Source organism: Hibiscus syriacus, unplaced genomic scaffold, assembly GCF_006381635.1.
Source record: "Hibiscus syriacus cultivar Baekdansim isolate YM2019G1 unplaced genomic scaffold, ASM638163v2 tig00110239_pilon, whole genome shotgun sequence".
NCBI classification, from domain to species: Eukaryota; Viridiplantae; Streptophyta; class Magnoliopsida; order Malvales; family Malvaceae; genus Hibiscus; species Hibiscus syriacus.
Genome location: NW_024062641.1, coordinates 2,620,008 through 2,632,330, shown reverse-complemented (window position 1 = coordinate 2,632,330; position 12,323 = coordinate 2,620,008). Strand labels below are relative to the sequence as shown.

The 12,323-nt window shown below is 31.6% G+C and overlaps 1 pseudogene; it reads right to left on the bottom strand.

The window, feature by feature from the left end:
* Positions 1-8,804: 8,804 nt before the first annotated feature.
* Positions 8,805-11,979, bottom strand: LOC120114709 (annotated as a pseudogene).
* Positions 11,980-12,323: the final 344 nt, after the last annotated feature.

The window sequence follows — 12,323 nt, the reverse complement described above, 5'->3', positions numbered from 1 at the left end:
AATAAAGGGGCGTAATAATAAAAAAAAAAGCGCTCTAAACAGAGATTAAATTGCATTACTTCAAAAAAGTATTACTACCATGAATTTTTATGACAAAATAAAATTGTTACAAACTAACAAGCCCCTCTCAAGCAAATAATCCCTCGCGCCTTGTAAAGGCCACCCTAACCTAAAACGGTGTCGTCTTGGTGCTCAAACTTGTTTAGGTTTAAAGAAAACCATAAAACAAGTTTATGCTAACATTCCCTCTCTCTCTCTCTCGATCGTTTTCAACCCAAGCCTCTCCTACCTTTTTTTTATTTGGGTGATTCTGCTGTGCGGCGCCTAAAAAACAGTTAAAAATGTGTAATCTGTTAAATAAGTGATCGGTTAAAATTTAGATCGGTTATGTTATATCATTTAACCGGAAATATTATCAAGTATAATAATATGTTAAGTAACGCTTATATAATGTAATAGGTAGCGCTTAAATTGACCTATTTTCTAACTAAACAGGTATATTTAAACCGATAACTTTACAAATTTACCTATTACATTATAATTATCGATTTTAATGTTTTTGGGACTGATACAATTTTAAATGTATCGACACTTTATGCGTGCATCTCGTTGTGCTTTCATTTTGAGGAAAAAATATCGACACATATTTAAAGAGTGTCGATACATAATGTAAACCTATTTGCTAATTAACCATTATATTTTTACCAGTTACATTGTAAATTTACATGTTACATAATAATTATCGATTTCGATGTTTTTTGAATCGATACTTTTCATAAATGCGTCGATACTTATGCGTGCACCAATTTGAGTTCTTCAATCATAAATTTATTCTTTAAGAAATTAAAACTTGCCTAACTTTATCGTATGGAGATAATAAGAGTATATCATAAGTTTGCGTTGAGAGATGTTTGTTTCTGAGTTTTTGTTCTTTGAGAAACTGATAACATGGTGGGTTTCCCAATGTTATTCTTTTGTAGTATGCAAAGTTTTTGTTATTTTCTTACTGGGTTTTGCTTAAAATATCCAACTTTTTGTATTAAAAAATGAAAATTCTGAAATAAAATGATCACACAAGCACACTTTTTTACTACCGGTTTTGTCATTTCGAGATCGATTTTGTCATATTTTTACCTGTTATATTGTTATGGATCGATACATTTTTATAAAGTATCGACACTTTATTGGCGCTATAACTTCTTTTCTTTTAAATTCTAAAAGTGTCGATACTTGTAATAAAGTATCGACACTATCAACATATCTGGTAGCTCTTTACCGGTTTTATCATTTCGAGATCGATTTTGTCATAATTTTACCTGTTATATTGTTATGGATCAATACATTTTTATAAAGTATCGACACTTTATTAGCGCTATAACTTCTTCTCTTTTAAATTCCAAAAGTGTTGATACTTATAATAAAGTATCGACACTATCAACATATCCGGTAGCATTTTACATGTTTTGTCATTTATAGACCGGTTTTATCATTTTTTTACCTGTTTTATTGTTATGGATCGATACATTTTTATAAAGTATCGACACTATCAACATATCCTGTAGCGCTTTACCTGTTTTGTCATTTATAGATCGGTTTTGTCATTTTTTAACTGTTATATTGTTATGGATCGATACATTTTTATAAAGTATCGACACTTTCAATATATCCGGTAGCGTTTTACCTGTTTTGTCATTTATAGACCGGTTTTATCATTTTTTTACCTGTTATATTGTTATGGATCGATACATTTTTATAAAGTATCGACACTTTCAATATATCCGGTAGCGCTTTACTTGTTTTGTCATTTATAGATCGATTGTCATTTTTTTTACCTGTTATATTGTTATGGATAGATATATTTTTATAAAGTATCGACACTTTCAATATATCCAGTAACGCTTTATCTATTTTGTCATTTATAGACCGGTTTTATCATTTTTTTTACTTGTTATATTGTTATGTATCAATATATTTTTATAAAGTATCGACACAAACTGACAAGCTAAGTTTATCGGTTGTCAAATTTTTTAATATTTCTTCATGATTTCCACCTATTACATTATTATTACTCGATATTTCCGATATCGCTAAACCGAATTTATCAAATATCTTTTAATGTATCCGATAACGTCATATATTAACCGTATATTAGTCCGTCTTTCCGAAGACAATCCCTTTTTTTCCTTTCTCTCTTCGAATCCAAGGAACCCACAGCCACCGCGGCCGCCACCTCTCAACGACTTCGACGAAGAGCCTACAATTCTTAGGCTACCCACTTTGAATCGAATACCCCAAAAATCTCATCAATCGAACCTGTTTCACTCCCAAATGATTGATATGAAAACCCTAAAACAGACCAGACCCTCTACCCTTTGAACAAACCATGAATCAAAAAATGTTTCAAATATCTTTGATTCGAAGGCTTGCAAGCTTCGATTGTGAGTAAAATCCAGAGATTTCTCTCAAAGGTAAGGCTTTTGGTTTTTGTTTCTTCCCCCTTGTGGTTTTTGCGATTTTCCCGTATGTCCATCTTTTCTCATTTTGTTTTTATTTTCATTTTTTTATATCTCCCTCTCTCTCATTTGATTTTCTTTTTTTCATGTGCGATCTTGGCCACTGAACTTGCTTGTATGGCCATTTTGAGGGCCTAAATCTTCTCTTCGCACGAAAAAAATGTTTCCTCTATGCTGTTCTTGTGAGACAGGGGGAAGGTGAAACATTTCTCATTGATTCGTCCAATGTGGCCTATCCAAGGGTCAAGAGATACTCTTTTGATAATAAAAAAATCCTTCCTTTCATCTTGTCTATTTCTTTGCATGTGAGCCTTTCGATTTTATTATCTGGATCATCGAATGGTTGAGGATTTGTTGTGATGTAAAAACATCTCATTTTTGTTTGTTTGCACGATTATGTCACACAAATAGTCAAATACTTTGTCCTCCTTTGCCAGTACCTCGTTGGTAACAGAGGGGTGCAATGATTTGCACATATGGGGAAAAGGGATTGGTTCACGAGCACGTTTTTTCCAGGAAATGTCTCGCTAACGCGTGGGAGAGATGGAAGTTAATCAGGCCGTTGATCTTCTGTGAATTTCTCCAAATGCGATGGGTAATCTTTGAGAGTGAAAATTCTAAATTACTCCTCTCAGTCAAGATCATTGGATTGGATCAGATCCGATGGCTCCTGATGAGCGGCGCCTAGAACACTTCTCCCGAAACCCTAGCTGTTGGGTCTTTAGCGCAGGGCTGCTTTAGGCCACTCATTTTGGACATTTGCTGAATCTGATTTGTCGGACCAGGCAAACCAATTTTTGCTCAAACAGGTCCCCTTTACTGCACCGAGCTTGGACTGTTACTGAAACTAGGCTTTGAATGTGGACTGAATCATTTTGATTTTGGACATGGACAAGTTAACCTGAATTAATAATGAAAATAAATTAATCATGATAATATTAAACAAAATAAAAATGATATAATACATACTATATAACATATAATAATACTTATTATCGTTTTAAAATTATACTATATACACTAATATTTGTTTTCAAAAGTTATATATATTTATATAATATAATATATATATATATACTATTTTCAAAGCTATTTTTTAAAATCTATATAATATATTATATACTACTATTTTATTTTTAAAACTATATACATATATAATATACTTCTAAAATTATATGATATAATATAATATATATATATATACTATTTTCAAAACTATAATATATACTTATATATTTTCAAATTTATATCATATTATATATATTACTATTTATTTTCAAGACTATATATTATAAAAATACTGTTATTTATTTTTTAAATTTATATATATTAAAAAACACTATATAATATATTCTTTATATACTATATAGCTATATAACATAATGTCGTATTATAATCCCAAAGGAAAATAAAAATATCCCTGGACGAAAACAGGTATCTACAGTATTGACATTGTTTTTAGAGTATAGATACCAAAGGTAAGATAAATATCAATACTCATTTAGTAGTACCTATACTACATATTGTTTTCAAAGGTGTTCAGATACAAAAAGGAGTATTGATATTGCTTTACGTATTAGTATCAATACCATAACCCTATTATCGATACTTTCCTCACCAAACGGTCATTAACTGCTATTTTATTTAAAATTTATAAGGGTAGTATGATACTCTTAGCCCGAGTATCGATACTTCTTGGTCTATTCAGTTTTATTTTATATATTTTTAATCTCCAATGGCTCCAGAACATCCCCAACGACTAGAAACAGCTACAAACTCATTTCAACATATAAAAACAAGTTAAGGACACTTGAAGAAGATTACAACAATTATCCAAGCGGATCCACATATAGAGAAAAGCTATTTCAATCTTATTTTTCCTTTTCTGTTATACATAGAGTATTTTTAATGAGCTTAATTTTGTAAACATCTCCCTTTAGAGATTTTCTTGTTTACACATCTTTAACCTTTTGTAAAAGGGGAGTGGTTCTAGTTTGGCCATTGAAAACTAGGGAATTTGTAAAGGTTACTCTTGAACCTAGTAAAAGAAAGAACAAATTAGTGAATTTGTTGGTAGAGCTAAGGTAGTGGATGTAAATTTCATTAAGGAAGTTGACCATTATATATTATTGTGTCTAATTTCCTTTCTTTCACCTCAATTCCCAAATTTTCTAAAAGTCAATTAACCCCCTGATTAGTGTTTTAAATAGTTAATATTTTATAGTTAATTTCTCCTTGTTCATTAGATTTTATTTATTTATTTGGACATTTAAACTTGTTTTCTATGTAGGACCCTGAATTCTAAAAATTGCACTTAAAAAACAAAATTCTGTAGTTTTTTTTTTTATTTTTCCAGAATCATGGGGAACCTAGTGGGCAGCAAACTGGGCATGAAAGTGCTGACGTGAAATCCAGTCAGTATCTTCTAGAAGGTCCAGTCAGCAATTACGTGAAGACAGAAGATTGAGTCGCGAATTCAAATTTAAATTTGAGATTTATATTTATTTTTAGGATTTAATTTCAATAATTATCTTTTAGGATTTTAATATTATTTTAGGGTTTTCATGAGGCTATAAATACCCCATCTGTGTACGCCTGAAAAGATATCTCAGATTCATTTGTTCTTTCTTTCTCTAGTTTTATAAAAGTTTTTTCTTTATTTTTCTTTAAAGTTTTCTTTATTTTTCTTTAAAGTTTTCTTTATTTTTAATAATGCTAAGTATGATTTCTATCATGCTTAGCTAAGTTTTTCATAGCCAAAGGTTGAAGCGATGATTCAATTCCTAACGTGAGAATTGAAAAACACCCCATACACTTTGGGTAAATTTCTCAATTTTCTGGAAACTCGATTGGCGAATGGTCTTTTTTTAAAATCAAAACGCTTTCACTTTAGAAATAGATTTTGGATTGGATGTTGTTATGGTTTATCGTTAGGATTATAGAATCAATTGATTTGAATTCCCTTGAACACACTTAACGATAGCACGCTAAGGGGAGATTGGGATCGAGTTTGACTTTCGTAGAGAAAGCATAATTCGAGTTAGGCTTTTCCAAGCGCTTTTAAATTGTTTTGAGTTAACAACATAGTCACAGTTAATCCGAACAAGGATTGAGATTTCTAAAATAGATTTGGGAAAATCAATCACCAAAGAGTAAAGTGAGCTGCAAGGATTGAACCTTGCAGACTCAAATCGACATTTAACCAGAGTAAAATCCTATTCAAGGATCGATTGGAATTTGAGGCAAAGAGGAAGCCTGAGGTTGTTTTTAGTCATCTTGAATTTTTAATTTTAATTTATTTTCTTTAATTCTTTTATTTTCTTTACAAATCTTTCTATCAAATCCCCCATTTTTACTTTTACTCGTTATTTTCGCCCAGTTCAAGAATCAAAAGCAATCTACATCAACATCATCCTTAGTCCCTGTGGATCAGCTTTTACTCTCTCTATATACTATTTTCTATTTTATAATTTTGAGATTAAGGATATTATTTGATATTAAAATGACGCATGTCACTCCTCTTGACTATATTTTCAGTTGATTCATAGAACCTAAAATCTCAAACCCGTCACTATGTCTTCACTTAACCTTAACTCAGGTGAAAAGGGGGAAGAAGCCTTGTTTTGTTATTTTAGTTAGGTTTAAATCTGACGAGAATAATATTCTACGACGAGCAATTCATTTATTTTCAACTCAGCCCTTTCCTTATCTATTATTTGATTGGTTAATCATTTATATTGTAATGTGTGAAGGGTCAAACGCTTTGGTAATTCCTCATGGGTGGATGAATCAAGATAATTTTGTATAGTTTTAGATTGTTGTTCATCCCTCGCCAAAATAATATCTCAGAGAAAATTATATAAAAATAAAAATTACATTAAAATATTAAATATTTAAAATTTAAAATTTAAAAAAAATCAAAATTCAAAACAAAAATTCTAAATATTAAAAGTAATAAAATTATTAAACATTCTAAAAAAATTAAACTATTAAAAAAACCAGAGAAATAAAACTTAAACCGAGAGTTGCATCATGAAAAACTCAGTTTTGGACTCCAAAATAAATTTCATCAAAACCACAATAGTCCCATATTCATCAAATTATTTTTAAATTTTAAGATAGACTCATAAAAGTTTCTCAATTTTTACAAAGATGATTTTATTAAAAATGTGTTTAAAGAATAGTAATAGTTTTTCTTTTCCAATGGGAATAGAGTTTTTTTAGTTTAGGTAAGCATAAAACAATATATGTTTAAAGATAATTTTTAATATTTTGACATTGAAAACAACAAACGGTCTTGATAAATGTGTTTATTTTTTGAACTTTTAATTATATAGATTTATTTAATTTTAACCATTTCTTGAATATTTTTTAGACTTAAGTATTTTATTATTTTTATAATATTTTAATTTTTAATTATTTTATCTATTTTATAATTATAGTTTTTAGTTTTAAAATATTTTTAACAAATTAAATATAATTTTTAAATCTTAAAATTTTTCTATATTATTTTATTTGAAGATTGAATAAATTTCAGTTTTTATGTTACATGGCATGTAAACTATTAGATTAGATTATTACATCAATTAATTTAACAATTATAACAATAGTATTATAACTATAAAAGACATATTTTATTAACTAAATTATTTACTTGATGCATTTATAATATGTACGGGCCTATTTTGATTTTTATGAGAGATCAATATTTGTTTTTTGGAAAGTAGAGGAGCTTTTATATTTTACATATTTTTTTGTCGTTATTGAGTCATTCCTTTATTTTCCTATAGTTATTTACAATTATCATTTTGGTGTCTTTCCAACAATAATGGTGAAGATTTTCCACAAGTTTGACATGCATCAGGCAGTCGGCCCAATGATTCAAACACTTTAGCTTGTACATATTTCAGTTTCCATCAATGAACAGACCACTTTGATCAAAGTTTTATCCTTTGATTCTTCCGATATGAGATCTTGATGGATCATGTTCTCCATTAAAATCAATCTAGAAAAGAAAGGAGCTTTGTTTCAAGGATCACTATATAAGACAGTTTTGACCAGATTCTTTTCCTTTCACCCTCTCTCTTTTTCCAGATAATTAGAGTACTTGAGAAACTTGGAAGAAAAAAATAAAAAAGAAACTCCCACATGGCTGCTGCCCGGAGCTTTGGAGGAAGATTATGGTGGGTTAAGAGCTTCATGTGCTTGCTTTTCACGGCAATGGGGGGTTCCACTTGAAAAGATACGTGCTTCAATGTTTCTCTGCTTCCTGCTTCTAAACAGATTAAATTGAACCAAGTTATTTAGCATTAGAAAAAATAGACCAGTTTCAGCAGAACAAATAAACCCATCAGAGAGTAATTGTCGAAAACAAACTTTCCCATCATATATTTCAAAAAGCAATGTTTGGCCTTCTTTATGAATGACTTGTATTCAACGTAAACCAAGTCTTTGTTTCGTTTTTTTGTTCATCTTTTGACGAAATGATAAAAATAAAAGCAATCCAATCAACCAAAATGGTTACATTTTCAGTATATACGAATATATATATATATATATATATATATATATATATATAGTTACATGCTTATGTATGTACGTCTACAAAAATGAGGTCTTTTCAGATGAAGTTGAATTATGCCAAAAAGCAAAAGGCACAAAATTTAGTATACTTGCTGCTTGGAACGAACCGTCAAGGAGGGGCAGTTGAGATTATCAGCCAAATTAAGAAAGACTTCATGCTTTCATACACTAATTCTAGCGTTTACTTGCATTTGAAAAAGAATATGATGAAACTTGAACCAGCTTCAAATCCCGGTGCCATTATTGTTGGAAGGAATACCACCCAAAGGATTGCTCTTAAACTGTATATTGGCCATGAATAAAGAGTAGAACAAATAATACATATGGGTTTTCTTTTAAGAAAAGATCAAAAAGAGAGCTCCGGGTCAGCCTTTTTCTGCTCTTTTAATCTCTTCCCAGATGCCCAAGCCTTAAGGCTGTATCATGAGAAGCTAACCATCTCGATAAAATATATGTAACTCAACAAAATGAATAAATAAGAGAAGATACTTTGGTGTATTTTCTAGTAACGAAGCCACCTCCATCCCCCAATTAAATAATGGCTAAAAGTGTACAACAATGAATCTTTTTTACAAGTTGTAGATCATCTATACATTTAGAATCCAGCGCAAAAGAATGGAAGTGATTCTTGCACGAATGAATCTGAAATACAAATATAATCCCTTGAAAATAATGCTATAATAATTCTATTCTATTCTATTCTACAACGTGGAAATAATATAGTTCTAAACGTGAAACAGAATCCAGTGTTTCTTGTAATGCTATAAATAAGCCAATGAAATAATCCAGTCTTTGCTGCACTTATGTAAAAGAAGATATCCAATTAGCGAGTATCAATGAGCTACTTTTGCCAATTTAAACCTCCGCACGCCCTCCCTCGCTTCCGGGAAGAGGCAGATTCCAGCTCTATTCCAATCTCCAGCTCCCTCTCTATCCAGGCTTCACTATCTACTTCGTCATCTCTAACTTCCACACACTTCAAATTTGCATCTCTATCACATCTTCTCCTCTTGAAGGTCTCTCGAATTCGGTCGGCATCAATCTTGCTAAAGGTATTATGAACATATACAATCTTAACACTTGGATTCAAAGGATGAGATTCCTCTGTTCTTAGCTCACATTCACCTTCCCCACTGTCAACAACAGTACTTGCACCACTATCACTGGTTTGACTTGGTAAACTTTCTTTTGGACTTACTTGTTTGTTGTCACAGGCTACAGATGAAACAGTCTTAAAACTCGGGTTCTGGTCAGATTCTTTGGTTCTTGGCTGAGCCTTATCATTGACATCCTCAACAACACTACTTGCACCATTGGCATTTGCTTGGTGAGGGAAAACTCACTCTAACTTGGCTGAAACAACTGGCCATAGATTTGCCAACTTTACTATTCTCAGCTCCAGCCAGAAACTGACTGTTTCCAGCTAAAGAAGCCGATTGACTGGCCCTCTCATGTCTTGATGATAAAGGTCGACTTCTGCCTTGCTCTAACAACCTCACCATCTGCTTAGTGACCTCTGCAAATTTTTGGCGTAAGCACACATCAAAGCAATGAAAGATGATTATCCCAAGTCTTTTTTTCCCCTTTTTTAGGAGAAAAAAGGATTAAGACCTACCATGCATGTTATGTTCGAGAGACGTTCCAATAAGCTTGTGTCATTTATATTTTTAAATAATAGAAAAAACAAAGGTTAAGGTTAAGGAAGGTGATATGAAAAAGAAAATTCAGCGTGATCAATGGATACCACTTTTACAAATTGTAAGCAGTATATTACCACAGCCACTCTTTTAATTATCAACTATAGTTCCTGTTCATTACAAAATATAATGACCACGAGTAAGAATTAAAGCTGATACATGTGAAGCTAGGAAGATATCTGTAGTACAAGCCTTGTAATTGTTTAGGTGAAATATCAAATTCCAACCACCATACTTTGCCCTTCTCCGTAGGAAGCTTTACGTTTTGAAATTTAGCAGCAAGACACATGGAACCAGCTGCAATGTAATGGGGTTTGTATTGCAAGCACAAGGTTGTGTGAAGCCTGCTAGTTCAATTCATTCATGTATTTAATATCATAAAGACACAAGGAAATGATCTAAAAAAAGTCAACAATAGCATAAATATAGGTAGTTTCCTCGGAATTAACAAATCAGCAAGTCCTCACCAATCATTAACGAAATTCCAAGCCACTTTTAAGAGGTAAGGAAAATTTTATAATTTCTTAAAAGCTGCAACAAGGGGCTTGTAAGGGAGTTCGATATCAAGATCAAAAGCAATTGTTGCCAACAAAAGCCTCTCCCCAACCAATATCAATTCCTTCTGCTTATCATAAACTTCCTGATGGAAAAAGTGGAAATACATTAGGCAAGCATGATATGAAGAAAAAACATACTTCAGCTGAGCTAGGCAAATCGACATTACTCTTTGTCTGATTCTTCCTGGAGCAGAAGGATCTCGTTTATGGATAAGTTCATAGCTCACAACAATAACATCCCGCAACAAGCGTGGTGTTTCCTCAATTTTGCATGCGAGAAATGTGCTTACAGTTGCAATAGTCTGCAGAGTTCACCAACATGTTTAGGAATGAGAACTAATTCTATATTTTAACAACTTAATATACACTTTCTCCTTGTTAAGAATAACCAAGTTTTCCATGAGGCAATTATCAAACATGGAAAAAACTAATAAATATCCAAAAACAAGCAATAGCATGTAAAGATACTACGCTATAATCATTCATTTCAAGATGAAACCAAGATATTCTGCTTCCAAAGAATGCAGATCATGATAACTAACTTTTGCCGATAATTGGTCTTGCGAAAAGTAAATCACAATTGCATCATTTCACTATTAGCACCCACGGACTCAAACCCGGAGTTCCAAATTTAGAATGAGAAAGATGCGAGAAAGCATTAAAAAAGAGTAATATAATTACAGCATCTACCTGCCAATCATTTTTTGCATGAGATTGACGCATGTAAAACCGGTGACACAGCATCATTGCACATGCTATTGCTGCTTGAGGCCTGCAAGTAAATTTGTCAATCGCCTTAACAAATTGTTATACATACTAAAACACAGAATGAAAGTTAATGCTTCAAAAGAAATATGAGAAACAACCAAAAAAACTACCAAACTAAGGACTAAATTGTGATATAGGAATGTGATTAACATCTCATAAGTCAGAGCAAAGAACTCCAAAATAGACATAGTCCCTTCACTCACACTTTAAGCTTCATTCCAAGCTCTTGAAGAAATGAACAATACAACTTCCGCAACTGCTCCTCTCTTCGAAGTTCAATTCCGTCCTTCCTGGATGGAGAATGATTCTTGATTTCCTTTCGGCTGAAATATCAATTGCGTATTGATGAATGAGGCTGCTCTGAAAAACACATGCTAGCTGCACAGGCCAAATCCATGTGCAGCTGTTTTACCAGAACTACAGTAAAAGTATAGCGAGCCGCTCAATAAAAGCAATGATACTATCATAATTTAACATCTTTCTGTTAAACAAGAGAGAGAGAGAGAGAGAGAGAGAGCAACTAACAAATCTAATTCGAATTCTTCGGAAATTCTCAGCCGGAGAAGAAATTTTCCAATTTGGGTTAAATACCAAACAATTTCAACGTTTTGTTACCTAATTCACGACAAACATAATTAAAATAACGCAAAACACATAACGAATTAAGCAATAAAGTAATCTGGGAAAATGGAAAATAGAAAAAGAAAAAGAGAAAGGGAAGAATTACCTGAGGAAGGTTTTATTAAAATGATAAAGGAATTTTGGTACGGTTTCTTTGAACAGTAAAACCCTAAATTCCGTTGCCGTTGAACTTGAAACAGCTGTTTGTTTTGTTTTCAGGCAAAAAAAATTACAGAGTTGACTCAAGTTTCTTACTCTTCTATCCTTCTTTTTCTGTTCATAATAAAAGCGTCGCTTGGCAGCTAAGTATGCGCGTGAAGTATTTATCTGAGCGCGTGCAATTGGTTTCCAATAAGGAATCCAATCCAATATAATTAGGCGACTCAATAAAGTAGCATGGATGGTGGGAAGGGAAAATTTAAGGCTTATATAATAAATAAATATTTAAAGTATAATTTTTATTTAATTATTTAAAGTATATTTTAATTAAAATAATTATTTAAAATTATCTTCTTCTTTTTTCAAAATAAGTATCTAATTTTTTATTTATTAAAATAGGTATATAAAGTATATAATTTTTTCAT